Source organism: Alexandromys fortis, unplaced genomic scaffold (assembly GCF_014885135.2).
Source record: "Alexandromys fortis isolate MF-2015 unplaced genomic scaffold, M_Fortis_MF-2015_v1.1 scaffold_63, whole genome shotgun sequence".
In the NCBI taxonomy this organism is placed as follows: domain Eukaryota; kingdom Metazoa; phylum Chordata; class Mammalia; order Rodentia; family Cricetidae; genus Alexandromys; species Alexandromys fortis.
The window spans coordinates 1,773,678-1,793,158 of NW_026067953.1; the positions used below are offsets into that span (position 1 = coordinate 1,773,678).

The 19,481-nt window shown below is 42.6% G+C and overlaps 1 protein-coding gene across 6 annotated transcripts in view; it reads left to right on the top strand.

The window, feature by feature from the left end:
* The first annotated feature begins 217 nt into the window (after positions 1–217).
* The window catches only part of Flrt2 (fibronectin leucine rich transmembrane protein 2), a 99,323-nt gene continuing 80,059 nt past the window's right edge, over positions 218–19,481 (top strand). For 3 of the 6 annotated variants that reach the window (XM_050151381.1, XM_050151382.1, XM_050151379.1), the window contains exon 1: positions 1,150–1,877. The gene's annotated coding sequence lies outside the window, so the exon portion shown is untranslated. Of the gene's footprint in view, positions 1,878–2,073; positions 2,265–4,545; positions 5,270–19,481 lie in introns of those variants that run through there. The other 3 variants (XR_007593453.1, XM_050151386.1, XM_050151380.1) reach the window with 3 other exon arrangements.

Sequence of the window (19,481 nt, forward strand, 5' to 3'; positions counted from 1 at the left end):
TTCCATCTTGCCAGTTAACCTAAATATGTACTTAAGGGCGAAACTCAATAAAGCGTCCTCCTCAGAAGAAGGATGCAGGCTAAGAGCTCTTCCGCGGACACATAGACACATTTCCATAGGAGAATGGCTATTTAAAGGCAGTTGGAAGCTCATTTGTCCTAAAAGTGTGGTCTTCTTCGCGGATGGACTGAAGAGCCTGAGGAGCTATCCCTGTGTTCTACTGCCACCTTGGCAAATCAGAAGGATTTACAACGGAATTCTTCACGCGGAGGTCTGGAAGCTGCTTGCTTGGCCTCTCAGGACTGCAGGGCTCAGACAGGCATTTGGAGTGACTGCTGTTCACATTGGCTTGGATGTGTTGCCGGGCGGGGGAAGGCGGTAGGACGTTGGCATCTATTCTGTGAAAAAGCTTGTTTCCTTTTAGAAACATTCCGGCTTCAGCAAGATCTACTTGTAACTCTCAGAGCTCTCTCTAATGGCTTCCTGCTTCTTTAGTGCAGAACAGAGCCTGAAAAAGCGATGCTGTCCTTGCGCTGATCTGGGTTTGCGCTCAGATCAGTCTTGGCTCATTTTAGTGGGAAGGCTGCAGTAGAGGCGCCTCAGAACGATTTTCTCGGGACTAAGTTTCTTTTCAGGGTCAGCGAGATGGTTCTCTGCTATTTCAGTTAACTTCCTGGAAGTTCTGAATGCAGTGCATCTGCAAAGCTGTTTACTAAATCCAAGCAGGAGTTCATTATCTGTTTAACCTGTTCCAGGGGTCAAATCGCCCTTAAAACTGACCTGCTGTTTCAAGTCCCCCTCCCCCGCTTTTTATTTCCCTTTTCTTGCCTAGTTTATGTTTTGCAATCACATATTAATCTCATTTTTTCTTCTCCACTGGTTCTTCAGGTGTCTTAATCTTTCTTACTTAAGTGATGTCATTGAGTTTACACTGGCCTCAGATGGATAGGTGGGAAGCGGCTGTCCTTGTGGTTTCTTTTAAATTTGCCTGGAGTGGGTGTGTACCCTCCTCCATTCCTTTCGCACTGCACTTGGAATTCTGTTAAGAGTTAGAACTAGATCAGAGATTTCCACGTCTTCAAAGCGCAGCTGGGAAAGGAAATGATACCAGGGGCGGCGGGGGGGGGGCAGAAGTAAAGGAATAAAAACCAACTTTTCTGGCAACTTCAATAAATCCGGTAACTGGAGGTAAAAAATAGATTGTGAGGGCTGGGTCTGGTCCGGATGAAACGCTAGGCTCCTTCCCAATTCCTGAGTCTGGCTCGGAAAGAGCGCCACTGGCATCTTGCCACGCGAGTGCCCCTAGACAGCCACACGCCCACTGGAACAGCACGTGAACAAAGCTTTTGCCCGGAGAGCCACCGCCTGCGGTTTCTCAGTGCAATCTAGCTTCTATCCGGAGTGTAGGGTGAATACAGGGTTAAGCTAGTTCCCTCCTCGGCAGGAGGGAAAGGAGGGGGTGGGGAAACGAAGCGCAGGGTACCGTGCAGTTAGCTGTACAGTTGAAAGCGGTAGCCATCACTTGTGAGTTTGGCGTCATCCATTGTCACAACCTAGGAATGTGCGCTGGGAGATAACACCAAGTGCAGGGCCTCTCAAACACGCAGAGCTCGCTCTGCTTCCAGGTGCGCTCCTTTCTGGTCCTCCGTCTCGAGTTTCCAGCAGCTGGAGACAGCACGTCTGAAACCGTCACGGCGTCCACGGAGCCTCAGGACCAGGGTGGAAGTTCTCAACGATGGGCAGGAGGGACCTCGGCGGCGACCCCTAAAACAATACCATGCCCGGGGAGTCCCTCTGCTGCCGCTGTGCCAGTTTCTTCCCTTTCCACCTCCCCGACCCAGTCGAATTCGGATGAGCTAAGGAGACAAGGCCACCAGGTAAAGGGGCTGCAAAGCCAGGTGAAGTTTCTCGTGGTTGCCCTAGCTTTTCTTAGGTGGGCACCACGCTCTCTGGGAAAACTGATTGCTTTCCCCTTTTTGAACAAGTGGTGGATGGTCATCGGGTGGGAGTTCTCAGTATTGTCTCTTTACATTCCCAAAGAATATAGGCTTTTTTTTCCCCCTCTCTCTCTTTCTATCCTGACTTGAGGATGCTCTCAAGTCGAATCCACCTCCTCTACGGAGTTTTGTGACTGAGTTGTGGGGTAAAAACAAATGCTCCCTTGCTGCCTGCCAGAAACATCGATCCTAAATGGAGTTTTCCAAATACCCCATGTTTTCGAACTCCAGCCTCCCATTTCCACTAGAATGATTCTCTTAAGTCTGGTAAGTAGCAACCTCCCCTACCGTCCGTGTTGAATCCCAGAAGTGTTATTTGTATCTGAAGCCTCTACCCGCCCTGTGCCCCAAATCCGGGATTAATTAGCTACTAAACTGAGGATGCTAGTTTGTTTTCTTTCCGAACGAGTGCGATTTTTCCAAACCAAGGACCCTTCCTGCTCTGCTCCTACACTGGGGACTGGCAGTTCCAGGGTTGGTGTAATTGCGCTTTCCTGACTCACCGGCGGGGGATGGAGAAGTCCCCCGGAACTCTATAATCACTTTCCCTGCGCCGCGTGCCTGGGACGCAGATCTGGGTCCTTTTATTCCCCCCCCCCCCCCGCGCTGAACGCAAGGCCGATCAGACGCCCAGGGCAGTAAGGGCAAGGACCCATCAAGCTGCCCTGGAGTCCCCACCAGACTAGGGACCTCCTGGAACGATTCCTCTGCTAAGCTACCAGTCCAGGGTTCTTCCTGGAGCTTTCAGCGCCGCCGCGAATCACTTCTGTTTTGCAAACCCTCCACAATGAAGGGTAGGAGCTAGCTAAGGTCTCTGCACTAATCAGGGAAGGGAACATTTAGAAAAGAGCCTGTCTGTCTTGAAAGGACTGGTTCCAAACTTGCTGTTTGGATAAATCATCTTGCCTGCTGGGGGGCTTGAGCAGGAGCAGTTGCTGCAGAAGGGTACCGCAATCGCCACTGTCGTCTTGGCGCTTCTCTTCCGAAGCTTCCAAGATGACTCTCACTATTTGTTCTCCTTAGATTAGAGTCTCCATTCGTGCCCCCATTCTCTCCTGGGTATTTCTCGGTTACACTTCGAGTTTGGAAAAAAAAAAGACAGGCTATGCATATGTGTTTTCTAGTCGCCTTGGTATCTATCTATACAGGACAAGTGTAGCAAGCTCTCTTGTACCTCAGCGGTGTGTGTCCAAGTGTGTGAGTGCCTGTGTTGCGGTGCGTTTGGGTGGATCCTTATGTGGCCTGGGAGACAAATCGGGCGTATCTCCAAGTCGTCTCACCAGGATTTAAGCGCTCAAATCCATGAAGGTAGCAGACACAACAGCGATGCAAGGAAATAAAAACAATTGGGGAAGTGGTGCCAAGTGACTCAGACTTTGAACTGAGGACAAGGAGTGCGGTCGCGCCTGGGGTTCGTCCGGAAATCATCTCCAGCGTGTTACAGGCAACGCCCTTGCCAAAGTCGTCAGCCCAGAACGCTGAGAAGATCCCAAGGGAGTTGGTCCAGGGCGAGCTTTCCACTTGCAAATTGCCTTTCCTGGGGCCCTACCCACAGCGCGCCTCACTGCAGCCTTAAGCTCGGTGCGTGCTTGTTCTCCCCTTTCTGTTAGTTTTCTCCGGGTCTACAGACTAGTTTAAACACGATCCCAACTGGCTGGAGACTTATGGGCAACAATGAATGGAAGAGCAAACCAGGCGACCATCCCTTTGCCAAAAAGAGACGGGGAAAAATATAAAATAAAATGAAAGAGATATGTCTCAGCTTTCTTAGATTACTTTTTAACCTTTGCAAAGAGAATCCCAAGTGGGAAAGGTGTGCCAACTGGACATTTTAACCACGTAGCCTGTTTTCAGTCTTTGAAGCGGACCTTGTTGGTGGCCCATTGTAATTTCTAGAGACAGCTCATCTACTGATCATCACTCTTTCCAGGAGTAGCCAGGGTGATAGAGGAAAATGGATGTGTTTGTTTAAATACGATGCCAAACTCTAATTCCTCCAATTAAACTTTATGGAAGAAAGCTTGATGAGTAGATCTTTGATGGGCTGGGGGTGCGACACATCCCCAGTGTTCCCTGCCATTAAAATAACGCCATTTTGGTTGAGAGACTTGCTGTATTTTTACCCTCTAATGTTACATTTCGATCATTTCTGAGTCTAAGTAATAGCTCCTCTTGCGTGGACGTACATCGGGCGAACTACCGGTGGTTTCTTCACCGTTCTGAGAAACTGAGGGTAGGGAGGATGCCTGAGGCAGAGAGAGGGAGAGGCGCGGTGCTAGGTCAAGTTGGCATTCCTGGGTTAGCCGGGTGCACGTAATTCCCTCCAGGGAGGACAGGGTTAAAAGCCCCATCTGACTTTGCCTCTTGGAAAGCTTAGGGTTGCTGCAGCTCCTCCCAAGCATTCTTTAAACCAGAGAAGTGGGAGGGACTCGGCTTGGGAGGGAGGAGAAGAGGGAGGCCAAGAAAGAGGGCTCGAAGAGGGGAGCGCGCCGGAGCACGAGGGACCGAGGGAGAGGAGGGGCGTGCAAGCTGCAAAGCCGACCCCGCGAATTCATTACAGTAAACATCTCCCGGGGGTGTCAGGAGGGGTGGGGGTGGGGACCTCAGCATCTACATTAGCGGACCCGGTCCGATCAAGGCAGCAGTGTGGCTGGAGCAGCCTCTAGACTCGCGCCCCGCAGACGCTGCACTTGGAGTCAGCCCCGCGCCCGCCCCCGCGCAGCCCGAACTGCTCGCCTTGCTGCGCGTGGTCCGCACAGTCGCTGCGACCGAACGCCCGCCCAGTTCTCCCGCCGACTCCTGTGGTCCTCGGTCTCGGAGAAGTCCCGAACTCGACCGGGACGCTCTCCACCGCCCTCCTAATCCGCCCTACTTTATTCGGGGTACGAGGCGGAGAGGGGGGAGACGGAAGAAGAGAGGAGAGGAGACGCGGAGCTGTGGCAGCCGGAGCCTAGATAGTGGCATGCTGGACCCCTGGAGGCGGAGGTGGCGGAGGACGGGGGAAGACGATGCAGCGGCTCCGTAGGGGACGTAGGCGACTACAGGCAAGGCGAGCAGGGCGCTTGGGCGCCGGCAAGCTGCCGGGAGGCGCGCACGGCTCTGAGGCTCTGGCCTCAGCTTCCCGGAGCTCCGACACAGCCAGAGACGTAGCTGGATTGCAGCAGCCACCGCCGCCACCTGGAGGACCCAGCAAAAGTTTGGATCTGGGGGAGGGCGTTGCGCTGAGCGGGATTACCCCCGGGGCTGGAGAGAGACCTGGAAAACCTTAGCAGGTAAATGCGCACCCTTAACCGTGTCCCCCCCCCCCCCCGGGCTTTGCATCCTTTAGGTTTGACTCAAAGTAACACTGGGGGCCAAGTTCAAGGTCCCAGAAATGGGTTTCCAGCGCTGGCAGTCATGTTAGCTGGGGGTGGGAATGGGAGCCTGTGGCGGCGGGGGTGGGAGGTGTCTTGGTGTTTCTTCCTGCCAGATAGGCAGCTGTGTAAATCGACCCCCCACTCTCAGTGGAGGAGAACCCTGGGCCCCAGCTGGTGTCTGATTCTGTATAGTTTGGAAATTTAGAAAGTGTATTCAAGGACTTTTAAGTGTGCCTGGATCCACAGAAATGATTGATGGATTTCATTCACCCCATTCTCTCAGTCCTGTTTCATATAAAAAGAAAGGAAGCTTACTTTTGCCTGCCTGCGTCTGGCAGCCTTCTCTGAATCTTAGATTTAGAGAGGGATATGAATATTAAAATCAAAGTTGAAAAAAACATCTCTCCCCCGCCCGACCCTTTGACATCCTCGGAGTCTTCCCTAATTTCATTCATCTTCTGCTGTCATAAAATATGAACTATAAAAGTCACATTTTCATTGAAGGACAATATAAAAATGGGCTAATACGTTAGCCTTTGGAGTTCTAAATTTGATCAGGGTGTGTATAGTAGGGGAAAGAGAGGAGGGATGGATATGGAAGTGCGTGGTATGTTCCACAGCCTGTGGTTAGTGATGTTACAGAGAGCCCCCCCCTTCTTTGGTTTGATGCTCAGTGGTGTGGGTGAACTGAGAATGGCTTCATGTGGACGAGGAGGCTAGGGTACCAGAGGGAAGACACTCACAGTTCTGAACAGCAGCTCCCCGCACTTCAGCTAATAAAACAGCTTTTGCTTGCTGCCAGGGCAGAAAAGATTGAGCAGCACCACCCCTTAAGACACTATATAGAGTTTTGAAGCAGCTCCTGGGGGCCCTGGTATCATTTTTATTATGATGATCACTATTAATTCTGCTGGAACCTCCTAGGACATTCTCTGAATGAAAAATCATCTCTCTGAGAGCTTGTGATTAGTTCTAATAGAGGGACTCTCCCGTTAAGCTAACAGTAAACTAATCAAGTAAATGCAAGGCGAAAATCCCTGTAAATGCAGGCAAATGCTTCTCCAGGGGTGCCAGGTGCCTATCAGATTTCTTTGCATGCTGTGTCTGCTGTGCATTGCCTCTTGTAAATGGGAACCTTTGCTCCCTATTCAACTGGGAGGCTACTTAAATCACACAGGGCTCCAGTGAGCTCCAGAGCATGTCCACTCGTTTACAGGATTATTGCTAAATTTATTATGCCTAACTTTCCCCCAGTCCAAAGCTAATATATGAAGGATGGCTTCCGTATCAGAGTGGGATCCTCTCTAGTCCTACCTGCTATGACCTTATTAAATAAGCCAAGAAGCATCTCCCCCAAAATTGGGAGATAAATAGGATGCCAGGTTGGCATTTATCCAATGCTTTATTTGATTGTTGCCGTATGGATATGCATTTTCAGGTCAGAATCTGAAATGCTGGAACTGGATTATGTCTTTTAAATCATCAAGGATATTTACCAGATACATCTGGTTTGGCTGACCACCATATTAGAGAGGAATCAATCTTTGGGCAATATGTGCACCAAGGAATGTTGCCCGTTTGCCTGTTTTACCTGTTTTATTGCCCCTGAATGTGTACAACTTTTCTTCCCTTGTCTCCTCATTTTTTTTTTTCAGAAGCCTGAGGAAATCAAAACAGGCTAGGGTAAAACCCGTAAGGATCTTTACTAATGACTGCTAATGGTACAGCACCACATTGTCACGTCAAGTTGCAAATATCTTTGACTGGAGGAAGTTGGGAAATGTGGTTCCAAACATTATTCCATGTGTTGGATAGTTGAAACACAGAATTGTAAAGAAAGAGTTGGACCAACAATGCTATTGTAGACCTATTATAGACTTAGCACAGAAGGAATGCTAGGCTTTTTGTGTTCTGCCTTTCCATTCCTTTTTGTTTGTTTGTTTTTGGTACCTACTTAGGTAGTTTCACTATAGTTTTACATTCTAGGGGATGCTATAAAGGAAATAAATTATGCCATGCTGGCCTACTCTGGGGTTCCCAGAGCAGCCATGTTCTTTTCCTGTATGCAAGGTTTGAGATGATGTGATCATATCTGAGTTTGAACGGCTGGATCTCATTTGAACCTTCTCTGATGCACTTTACGTTTATTCTGGCCTGCTGGATAGCTTGACTTAGGATTTAGACCAATTTTCCTAAAGCAGCGATTAAGTTTCCCCGTTTGAAGCTGTGGTTTCAAGTACGTCCACAACCAGAGTATTCTGTAGAGGCTCAGCTGGAGCATCTAATCTGGTTTGACTCTTCAGCTCTACACTTTTGCAAGGAAGAATGGCTCCTCCTGTGATCAGCAGGACCTTAGGTTCAAAAGAAATAAATAAATAGAAAGCGCGAGGGCGCTCAGAGATTTTGCTGTCTGTTTAGAATATTCCAGTAAGGTGAAGGTGATGAACATTGATTCTGTTTGGTTCATGCTTTTCTGGATAATCATCTTTTGGCATATTTAATTTTAATTCTAGTTCCCCTTCTCCCCCGTACACACTGGATTGCTTTAATAACTTTGTGGTTTCTACTACACTGATTCAAATTCAGTCCATTAGTGACCTCTATCTGTGAGAAGTGAATATTCATTGTTTTTCTTTCTTCTCATCAGCATCTGCAGACAGATGATGTGTGTCTGGGGACCTACCAGCTCCATAGATCTTTCTGAATATTTCATATTTTTTTCTGATTTGATTTTTCTAATACAGAGTTCAGTGCAGATAATGATATTTAATAACAGTAATAAAATGTTATCAGGGAACAGTACTACTAAATGGTTTTTCCATAAAGCATCGACAATATGATCAACATAAATTAAATCCCAGCATTGTGTACTGTCTGAAAGTATTGCACACTCAAGGCGACTGTTAAGTTGAGGCTCACAATGCTGCTGAATGTCTGTGAAATTTTATTGCCCCTAAGTGCTTACATAACAAGGGAAACTTGAGACAGGCCCGAAACATATATGTGGTAACTGGACTTCTTACTTGCAGTATGCATGCGTCTTTAAATTCAGCTTGGCTTTTGCTGTGAACCTAGGTGCAGATGAGGGACTGACTAGGTGGAGTACAAAAAGGATATCTATAAACAAATGGTCTTTTAAAGAGACTCTAAAAGCCTGCCTCCTAATCCAGCTGCATCTTCTGGGGCTTTTCGAATAGAAGTCCAAATTTTAGTTGATTATTCAAAATGTGAATTGAAGTCAAAGTTTGCTGCACTACTTAACTTTGGTGAACATTGTTATTTGACATTTTCCACATGTTTGTCATGTAGTGGTGTTTGGGATTTGGAGCTTTTAGGATTTTTTCTTTCTTTTCCCTTGGACAGGTTTTATACAAGAGACATTTTTAAAGACCAATAATTATTGTTATTATTGAAGTTAAACAACCATTATAGTACCTGCACGGGCTTCCTTTCTTATTGTTCCTGCCCTCCTTTATTTGCTTTTGTGAAATCGTATTTTTCCTCTACAACTACATGCTGAGGGTAGGAGCAGTATTATCAGTATGCTGTGACCTTCTTTAATAAAAACTAATCTTCAAGTTTATAATGAAGTACACACATTTACACACCTCAATAGCTATTTTTAGACATTATTTTCAAGGATCTAAGTATGTTTCTTTTTTTAAGCGCTATGACAATAATATTGTAATAGGAATACCCTGTGTTCTGATGAATACAGAGGCTTATTTCAGTCTCTTGAAACAGTAAAGCACTGTATTAGCAAAATAATCAGTGGTGTTTTGAGTACATGGTCAAAATCTGTTGGAACCTTCATGTTTCTTTCCCTTTTCTTTTTTTTTTTTCCTTCTTTTTTCCCCCCTACCCTTTGGTGAATTTCACATCTACTGGTCTTTCTGGTTTTCTTTGTTTCTTTCTACTGTGGCTCTTTGAAGTCCTTCAAAATTAAACAGTAGCTACTTTTTAGGGAAATTCATCATGGTATGTTCTGGATTCCAGGAGAGTTAATGACGCAGAAAAAGTCCTGTAAAACATCTTTGTAAAAGAAGTCCTTCTCTTGAAGGCTTCCTACTTACTGGCCTCCTGTACCATTTGCAGTGAATTGGAACTCCGTTATTTATTTTTCAAATACCACCTCTAACTTAATTTAATGTGGGATGTGTTTCTGCAGAAGTGTGCATTGCCCTGTGTGTCCCGAGTCCCTTCAACAAAGCGGTATCATTGTTACCAAACTGCAATAAGAGAAGGTCACAGAAAATCCTCTGGTATAATTGAGGAAGTCAGAAGGCCTCATTCACAATTCTCAAATTCTGGTCAGTTACTCTGCTGATATTTAATAAGGACATACATTTTTTCCCCCAGCAGCTTAGTGGTTAAAGACTTCAACCATTTTTGGAAGTATTCACAAAATAAGACTTTGGAGCTGCAAACATTTCCTTGATGCTTCTCATTTTCTTCTCAAGTTGATTTTAGAAGAATGTGCAAGAAATTTGAAAGCGGCCCTCTGTTGACCTAAGTTTATGTAAGTTTATAGGTCCTAGTGCTCATTTCAATCTTATTGTTATATTTCAGTTCTTTTAATCCAGGCTTTCATAAAGATAGAAGAACTCCCCATGTGAACTGTTGAAGAACCTGCAAGGTTTTGGAGTTAAGCCTACTGAAAAATAGGAAGTCTCGAAGTTCGTAGATGCCAGTGGTCACTGAGACCACCTTTTCGGGGAATGAAAGAGCAGGGGCTCCTGTGTAGACTCACGAATACACTGCTCGCCAGAGTCCACACAGGTCACGTGGCCAAGTGGAAAACATTGGATACATATTAGTCCTGAAATAGGTTCACATGTTGGTGTCACTCTTATCCCCAGCAGGTTGTGGGTGTCACTTTCATGAGACTCTAGTGTCAAGACAACCTTCGTGAGAGATTCCTATCCTACTTTGCTCCCCAGCTTGGACGCAGATGCTTGGATAAAGGAATTGTGAAGGAGTTCTAGTACTCAATGATGTGTAGGACAAAGGGGAGTGAGGGAAGAATGCTTGGATGAACATTGCCCTGTATGACTGTATTCAAAATTTCAGTTTTTTTTTTCTTCTTCCCTCATGGTCCAACTTCTATGTAAGTGACATTCTGAAGCTAAGGGATACTGGGCTCTGTACAGATTCATTTAATTCATTTTAAATCTTAAGTAAGCAGATGCAGAAATCTCCAAATATAGATCAAAAATGTCATTCTTTATAGAACCACCGAAATTGATCAGAATTTGTTTTTTTTTTTTAATACAAAAATCGTCATGGCAGTCCTTGATATATTCGCATTTTATACATTTGCATTTTGCTACCCCTTTTCTAATATTGTACAAGATTACAAGTTTTTCTCCACTGAATATTTTTGTGGTGTAGGCATTTGGCTTTTCAACCACGACAGGGCATGAGCAATGACATTTATCTATCTATTTATTTATTTATTTTGAGGAAAGAAAAATACAGCGTGCATTCTTTTGTCAGTATATTCCTTCCTATATTTGACCTTGTAGGATTTGCTTAATCTCCTGGAGACTTAATTTCCTCTTTGCAGAGTTCAACAGAGTTGTTGAGAGGTCAAATAAGATTAATGTGTGTGGAATGCCTTGATAACAATACAGTGTTATATTCTCATAAAGAGGCATTATTCACGTCGATAACATTTATCACTGCATGTCTGTCTTATGTTGGGATAGGCTAGGTTCTGTCTAATTAACAGGTTAACCAAGAGGTTCCCCTGCCCTTTAATGAGCCTTGGCTCTTCTGTGTGTGGTTTCACCTAACTTATGAAATTTTTTTTTTACCCATGTATCCCTTTTTTTCTTCTTCAATTCGTTTGGTGATTCCTTTGGTGAGCTTCATTGTTTTGATGAAGTTCCTTTCAAGCCGTAGAAAGGGTGAGGTGAGATGAGTTCAAGGACTAGCCTTTCCTTCCCTTGAGCTACTGAAGAACTGACTGAGGCTAAACTGATCGTGGATGGATTCTATTACAAATCTTTATTGGAAGAAGCTGCACTTTCCCTTGAAATTAAATTGCTTCTGTTTCTGACCAAGTTTAAACTGTCTCTGTAAGAGTTACTCCCGGCGAAAACAACAGCAGTAACAACAAAAAAAAAAATTATGACCCATTGTTAATAAAACATTTCTCTTGTAAAAGAAGACTGTCATTTTAGTTCTTTGGTTGAAAAACAGTTCCTTCGCTATTAGTGAACTGATTTGCTATGAAGGAAGCAAATATTACAGAACTTTATGGTGTTAGTGTCACTGACTTTTAGGGACCCAGTTTTTTCCGGCTTATGTCTGTGCGGTTGTCCTATGTTAAACAATTGTTTCCACCTTTATTGCTCTTTCCTAATTTGTTCACATGCAGGCCTTTGTGAAGGTTTATTCTGAGTGTTTGATGACCCATGACTCAAAGTTTTACAGGCATAATACATTTATGAAATATACAAAACTCTCTTGAGATGGGGATTCTTGGTCAGAGCAAATATTTTAACCAGTGATTCTAAATTCTTTCTGATTTCTAATTTGTTAGCTTTTCAAGTTCTAAAACTTTGTCTTACTTTTTGTTTTATTTATTTATTTCTGTGTTTAAACTTTTTATATTTTTTTTTGAGATTACTGAAGTAGGGGTTCTCACTGTTTAACCGTGGCTGTCTGAGAACTCACTCTGTAGACCAAGTTGGTCTTGAACTCACATAGATCTGCCTGCCTTTGCTTCCAAGTGCTGCTAAGTCTTCCTTAATTTTTGTATTTTATAGTACCTCATAAAGACCATGATCATAGCTTGTTCAACAAAATGGATCAAAATATTTTTGGTTATGGACTTCCTAAATACTTTAATAATAAGATTTTAAGAAAGAAAAGCAGTTTTCTACTGCTTAAAGTTTAAATAATCAAATGAAAAGACCTTATATGTATCAGTGTGGGGAGTTAGTATGTTAGTGTGTAACCTTGCTGTGTATAATTATAATCTTAAATCTTGGGAGACTGGAGAGGAAGTACTAAGCTGTTGTTAATTTAGCTATTGTTTTCTTGAGATAATAAAATAAAAATAAGATAAAAAACTCACTAAAAGTTTTATTTTTTTACCCATATTTTCTTTCTTTTTTTTCTTAAGTACACTTCTTCCCTTCCCTTTCTGCACTCTGAACCTTCTCATACACCCCACCTTGCACTCTTTCAAATTCAGGCTTTTCTTTTTTTTNTTTTTTTGGTTTTTCGAGACAGGGTTTCTCTGTAGCTTTGGAGCCTGTCCTGGAACTCCCTTTGTAGACCAGGCTGGCCTTGAACTCAGAGATCCGCCTGCCTCTGCCTCCCGAGTGCTGGGATTTATATTACTTCTGCATATATGTATTGTTTATGTATATACCCATATATTCTCAAACATAACCTGCTCAGTATGAACAATGAACAATTTGCATACTCTCAGATATGTTCTCAGGACTGAATATTTATATCAGACATACAACTGGTGTGATCATCTCTGGAGAAGACTCTTTGTCCCACTCAGCATTCCTTGGGTGCCTGTAGTTCTTTAATTGGAGATTTTTCTTTTGCATGTAGGTTGAAGGAAACAGTTTGTGAAGAAAAATACCAACTGCCACGAGCATATCTGTCTCCTGTGAAGGAGACTATAATTCTTTAGAAGCAGAAGGTATACTACAGATTGTGAAGAGATCTTATTTATTCATTCAGAAGACGATCTTTAGCGCTTGCCTTGGGCCAGGCCCACAAGGCAGGCATAAACAACTGGTATGACTGGAGAGTCAAGATTTAAGTAGTGAATGAGTCCTATGCTGAGACTCCAAGCTGGTGGCAGGAGAGGGTGGTGCAAAGCCTGGTTGCATCAGTGGTTTATGCATGGCTGAAGACATTGCTGTCAGCCTGAGTAAGTGAGCCAGGAATATGCAATGAAAGGAACTCTGCTTTCAGACAGGGATAACTTTAGGTCCTAATGTTGGCTCTTCTGCATGTTAATTTGGTGAAATGTGTCAATTTTAAAAAATGTTTCCCAGTCTTTGGTTAAGTAGAAAATGGGAAGGCTGGGCATGTATCTTTGTGAGAAACAACTTAGTATTTAAAAGGTTCTGCTGTCTGTTTTCAGCTGAAGAAGGACTGGGAAAAAAGGAGCGAGATGCATGCAGTGAAAAAGAAAGGAAATAAAATTTTATACAGTAACAAAAGTTCAGCTAGTACAAAGTGGAATAAGAAGATGGTTTCAGATGGGGCTGGGAAAGAAAAAGAATGAAAAATTTCTCTCAAGTTGGGAAATCAGACAGTTACACCAATGAGTTCATTGAAAGCACCAATTTTTGATTAACAGTTTTGTGTAATGTGTTCTCACACCTAGAAGTATATCCTTACACCCTTTGCCAGTGTTTGAAAGAAACCCAGGTTCTAGACTGGGACACAGAGCACAGTGAGCTGGGGTGATGATGGTCTTTGCCAAGGTACAGTGACTTTTATCAAAATAAATTTTAAGCATTTGCCTTAACCAATTCACTTTACGCATGACTTGACAGGGGCATGGAATACTCCACTTTACTGTAGAAAATTAACACTATAATAATTGTTGTAATTTCTTAATATTTTTTTCTCTCCATGTGCAATGATTATATCATAATTGTCATGGTTCATTTTTTATTGTTAGCTCAGTGCAACCTAGAGTTAGCTGCGAAGAGGGAACATCAACCAAAGAATCACCTCATTCAGACGAGTCTGTGGCCATCACTGTGAGAGACTGTCTTGATTGATAATTTATGTGCGAGGGGCTATCCCACTGTAGACTGTACCATCATTACTAAGCAAATTAAGCTGTGTGAGAATTTCTCTGAGTGCCGCAGCTCCTTCCTTGACTTCCCTCAGTGTTGGAATGTGATCTGGAAGTGCAAGCAACTGAAATGAACCCCCTTTCCCCCCTAAGTTGCTTTTGGTCAACAGAAAACAAACTAGAACGCTTATGTAATGATGGCCATTGGATGTGGGATGGTACTGTTGGGCTATCGTTTCAGGGTGAAACCATTTCTCTCAAAAGCAGTTTCAATTAATTTCAAAGTAGGGCTTTGCACGGCTTCCCTAACAGGCTTCTCAACAAATATAGTTCTCAGATACACTGTTCAAAATTAATTTTAATTATCATTACAGTCACATATATATGCAGAAAATATTATATATTGTTATGTATATATATAGTAACAGACCAAAATGCAGAAATTAGTATAAATTCATATGCTGTATACAGTATATATGAAACTTGCTTATTTTTAATGTTATGAGTATATAAATGTATTGATTTATAAAAGTGATCTTTAACAGAACGCTAGGTAGGCCCAAGCCATCAAGTAGGGAAACAGTAACTTTTCGTTTTAAGATCATATAATATATAATGTAGCACAAATGTAATTAATGAAATTGGTGCAGTGGGCAGCAGGCAGCAGAGTAGTCTTTGTAAGCTGCTGATGTATTTTTAAGTAGCTTCTAAGCTACAATTCAACCCAACATAAAACAATAAGAGCCTGTTTTGCTGCTTTAGAACATGTAAGGGAGATTAAAATTCTTTGGAAAGTGATTTTTTTTGAAAAATATTTTTCTTTTTACCCAAATAGGTAAGAAACAAGTTCAGTTGTGCTGACAGCAATGGAATTTAAAATTTCAGTCTAATAATCTCAGGCTCCAAGGAATGCCAGGCAGACTTCCGCTGGAGTCAGGAGCTTATAAATGAGGACTGGACAAAGACTGAAAGTTATCCATGTGCTATGCACCATGCTAGGTTTTGTTCAGAGCATTTGGGATAAAAGCTCATGCAGGATGTTGTCCTTGCTCACACAGTTGAAATAGATTAACCCACAGCTGAATTAAGTGAAGACACTGGTATAAAAATGCATTGGATATTGTGTTTTAGTAGAACCTGGGATTATGGGCTCTTTAGAACTCCTTAATTGTAACTGTGAGATTTCATTCTTTCTAACCTCAGTATTCTGTAGATATATGATAGTCTAGTTGAGAACCACAGAAATTTCTGTGTGTGTGTGTGTGTGTGTGTGTGTGTGTGTGTGTGTGTGTGCATTTCCCACTTAAGAATACTGTTCCATAGTCTTTTATTTTTCAGATATCCGGGTTGACTTCACTCTTGGAAGCAACAGTGTCCTGTGTTTTTTTCTTTCTATCAGTACCTGCTCTCCCAGCTCCCTGGGATTCTCATCCTGTTTTTTATTATTCTCAGAATTAATTTACTAAAACATCAAAGAAGCCAAAAGATATAGTTGCATCGTATTCCTCATCACCTCACGAGTTTCCTGGGTTCTCTGTCCTTCTAGACAAAGCCTGTCCAAATATGTTGGTCTGTCTTGCAAGATCCCTGATCATCCAGATCTAAAACCAAGCTCTCATTTGTTCTCAAACACCCATCCCGTGTACTTAAGTTAAGAAAATCAACCTTTCCCCTGAGGTTTATCTTTCATGCAGAACATTAACCAGTTGTTCTTCTTTTAGTCAACTTTTCCTGTAAAAGGCACTGGGATGTAAAGCTTGTTTTTTCCAAGTATCATTTAAAACTTCCTCGCCTGCTGGTTCACTTCTATTTTAATGTATTTCACTCATGTCTGGTGTCCAGATCTTTGACTCAGTCATTCTTCGTTCCTAGTGATAATGAAAATGCCGGGTGCAGCAAATTCTGCATCCGTGTAATTAAACGAGTTCATTTGTAACCTACTGAGCTGATCATGAATGACAAGCTCTTCATATGGAAGCAGAGAAGGGCTGTTTGTCAGAAGCACATTTCACTCCCCTACATGGGTTGCCTAATGGAAAGGAATATAGCCCCCGCCTTTTGGACTTGCTCTAAGCAGGTTTTACAAGCAAATGCCTGCTGGGTAACCAAACCCTGATCAGCATCAGGCTTTCCAGCCCACATGTGAGGTAATTCAGATACCACATAGCTAGCACGTATCTGTTTAAAGAGATGATTTTGTCTCATGATATGTCTTTCCTGATGCCAAATGAAACTGTTGAATGGGTGCTCATATTAGATGTGTATTTTCACATGGGATAAAGTTAATAGTTCACTGAAATTACCTTTATGGACCTGTCTTGGCAGCATTAAAGAGAATAAAACAAAGCACATTTGAGGGTTTGTACATTTGCTCTCCTTTTATAATTTTTGTGTTTTGATTTTATTTTATGTATTCTTTCTTAGGCATAGTCTTTTTTGACAGCGTTCTCTGAGAGGTAAGGGCTTTCCAGAGAGGGCAAAAGAAGACTAGAAATCAAAACTTCTTTATCACTCTTTCTCCACACAACAGGGTCTGCTTAGTCTATTGGATTTGCATATTGAGTGCAGCAAAGGACATGCAAAGGTTATCATGAGTTCCAAATATGTGTAGCATAAGTTGATTGACCAGTTAACCATGGCAACAACAGTGGGTAAATCATAGATCTTTTTGTTGTTGTTGTTGTTGGCCAAAAGACAATTCTAACTGTACCCTTCTGATTTCACGGTGGGTGATGAGTAGGTGGCTAGAGACGGCTTGCTTGGAAGTACTGTGTCTATGGTTGCACCTGTTTTCCAGAAAAAAAAAAAAAAACAAAGCAGAGGCAGAAAAGTATGGAAAGATGAGGCATATATTTTTATATTCACCTTTTAAGGTTCCCTTAGCATTGCATATATATATTGTCCTTTCTTTCACACCCTAAGATTGTTTTCCACAAGGTCAAGGCATTTCACACAGCAGACTAATGGTATCTCACATCTTTAGTTCTAATCTTTGCGATTCTATGAAGCAGTAATGTCTCCCTGTTGTTGAGTTGCAAAGGGTGTTAGAGAGGCCACAGTCTCATCCAGAGGATCAATAATCACAACACCACCATTAAAGGTTAGTGATAATGCTATCCATCATAGAGTTATTCTTTTAGAAGGCTGCTTATTCAATTCATACATGATACCACATTAAATTCTTTACAAAGCATCTGTGAAGTACCTTATTCTGATTGATACTGTAAAGGCTCTGCTTTGCACATAGAACAAATGGTAGGGTTGTGCCGTTTCCTTACCTTACCATATAGTTATTAATATTTTTGTTTATACAGTGAAACCACCTAAGGCATTGTGATAGAATCCATGCCATTGTTGTCAGTGAAGAAAATGATTCTTGGATCATTTAATATAATTCAGTGAAATGGGAATAGCGGAAGTGTCATTTATTTGTAATTAAAGCTTAACAACGTTTAGCCACAATTTTGACAGGAGTGCGAGTCTGCAGATAAAAACTAGAGGTGGAGGGCTAGGTTTAAATGTAGAGGAGTCTCTCATTTATTTTTCCCTTGCCTGCTTACCAGCATTGCTAATAAATAGTTAAATGAATTGATTTGAGATTCACCTCTTTTCCCTGTGGAGGTGATAATGGGCAATGAAGTGACCAGAGGGCAGATAACAACATAAAGTGTATAGCTGGAGAAAGCCTGGAATAATGGAGAATTGACTGGGTTATAAATAGGTCAGGTCTGCTCCTTTTCTCAATCTATGTAATTGCTCGGGTGGTAGACTTTTATTGAGTGAAAAAAATGACCCAGAGATGGGCTGGGAAAGACTTAGTCTCTGTTGATGACTTGAGAATAAGCAAAGTCTAAGCTTTCAAATCTCCTGTCTATTAAATTCTTTTGGCCATCCTCCCTTCTTCTTGACTTTCTGCCAGTGGTGTTTATTTCTGCATAAGTAAAATTTGTAATTTTTTTTTTTAATTTCAGAGTTAGAATTGAGATCCCCCAGTTACGTGTTCATTATATTTGCACGTAAGCACTTTTAAGGCTGTTGAAACCAAGGGTTCTGTTTATCATTCCTTTCCCTTCCCTTACGGCAGTAGGCTGCAGCTTCTGTTATTCCTGCACACATTTGTCACCCTACCCCATTAGCTGCAGTGAGTCATGAGGCCACTGCAGATTATTTCTGACCTGGGTCAGTCTAGATGAGCTCACTTATGGGCTTGTCTGACAGAATTCGATACCCAGGTGTGGGAAAAGTTTGGAGAGCATCCTTACAGCCACCCAACTCTGTGACTCCTTGGAAACGATAGCTCATTTTAGAACTCTGTAAATGTTTTAGTGTTCCTTATCTCAGACGCTGCACTGAAGGGGATATAAACTTTGGTTACCTTGGTTTTATAATTAGAAAGGATCAAGTCCATTTCAACACGACCCATTACTGCCTACTGTCAATTCTTCTGAGGATGGCTGGCCACCTTTCTTCTCTGCACCACAAGTGTCCATAGGTTGGCCTAGGGCATGGGTACTCTCTTCCCTCTTATTGCTGAACTTCTCTGAACTTTTCAGATTTCAGTGTCAGGATGTTTTAGGTTTTTAGGTTAGCTAATCATTATTGGCATAGTTCCACTCATGCTCGATTCACAGATATTTTTTCTTTTTTCTTTCTTTCTTTTTTTTTTTTTTAATTGTGGCAGGTTTCTCTGTAGTTTTGGAGCCTGACCTGGAACTAGCTCTTGTAGGCCAAGCTGGCCTTGAACACACAGTGAAACACCTGTCTCTGCCTCCTGAGTGCTGGGATTAAAGGCATGCCCCACCTCTCATAGATTCGCAGATATGAACAATTGAGGCTGCGTATAGAGGACCACGGCTTTGAGTCATCTGTTCTTGTTGTTTTTTGAGTCCAGTTTCAGTCTGCAGCTCAGGCATGCCTCAAACGCTTGAGCCTATGTGTTAGCTTCCCAGGTGCTGGAAGTACAAGTGTTCACAACAGGGGCTGGCTGACACTGAATAACTGTTACAATTCTTCCTCATTTGTCTCTCGTCCTCCCATCTTTAGTTTCTTGCATTATGAAGGAATTCTTTCCTTAGTGCCCTTAGCAGAGATTTAAAATTGTGACCAGGGTAGTGAATTCCACTTAGTCCCTCCTTTCATGAATTCTTCACTATCCTCAAGGGCAGTTCCGTGACTTCTACTCTTCCTGATAATTACACTTCACATTGTGGAGTTCAGGCTGATTTCCAGGGTCTGAAACTAAATTTTTTATTCCCAAAGTCTTCCCTGGTCTTTCAAGGACACTTATTCTTCTCTTTTTCTGAATTAAATTAAGGATAGGCTTTTACTTATTTTTCTGCTAGT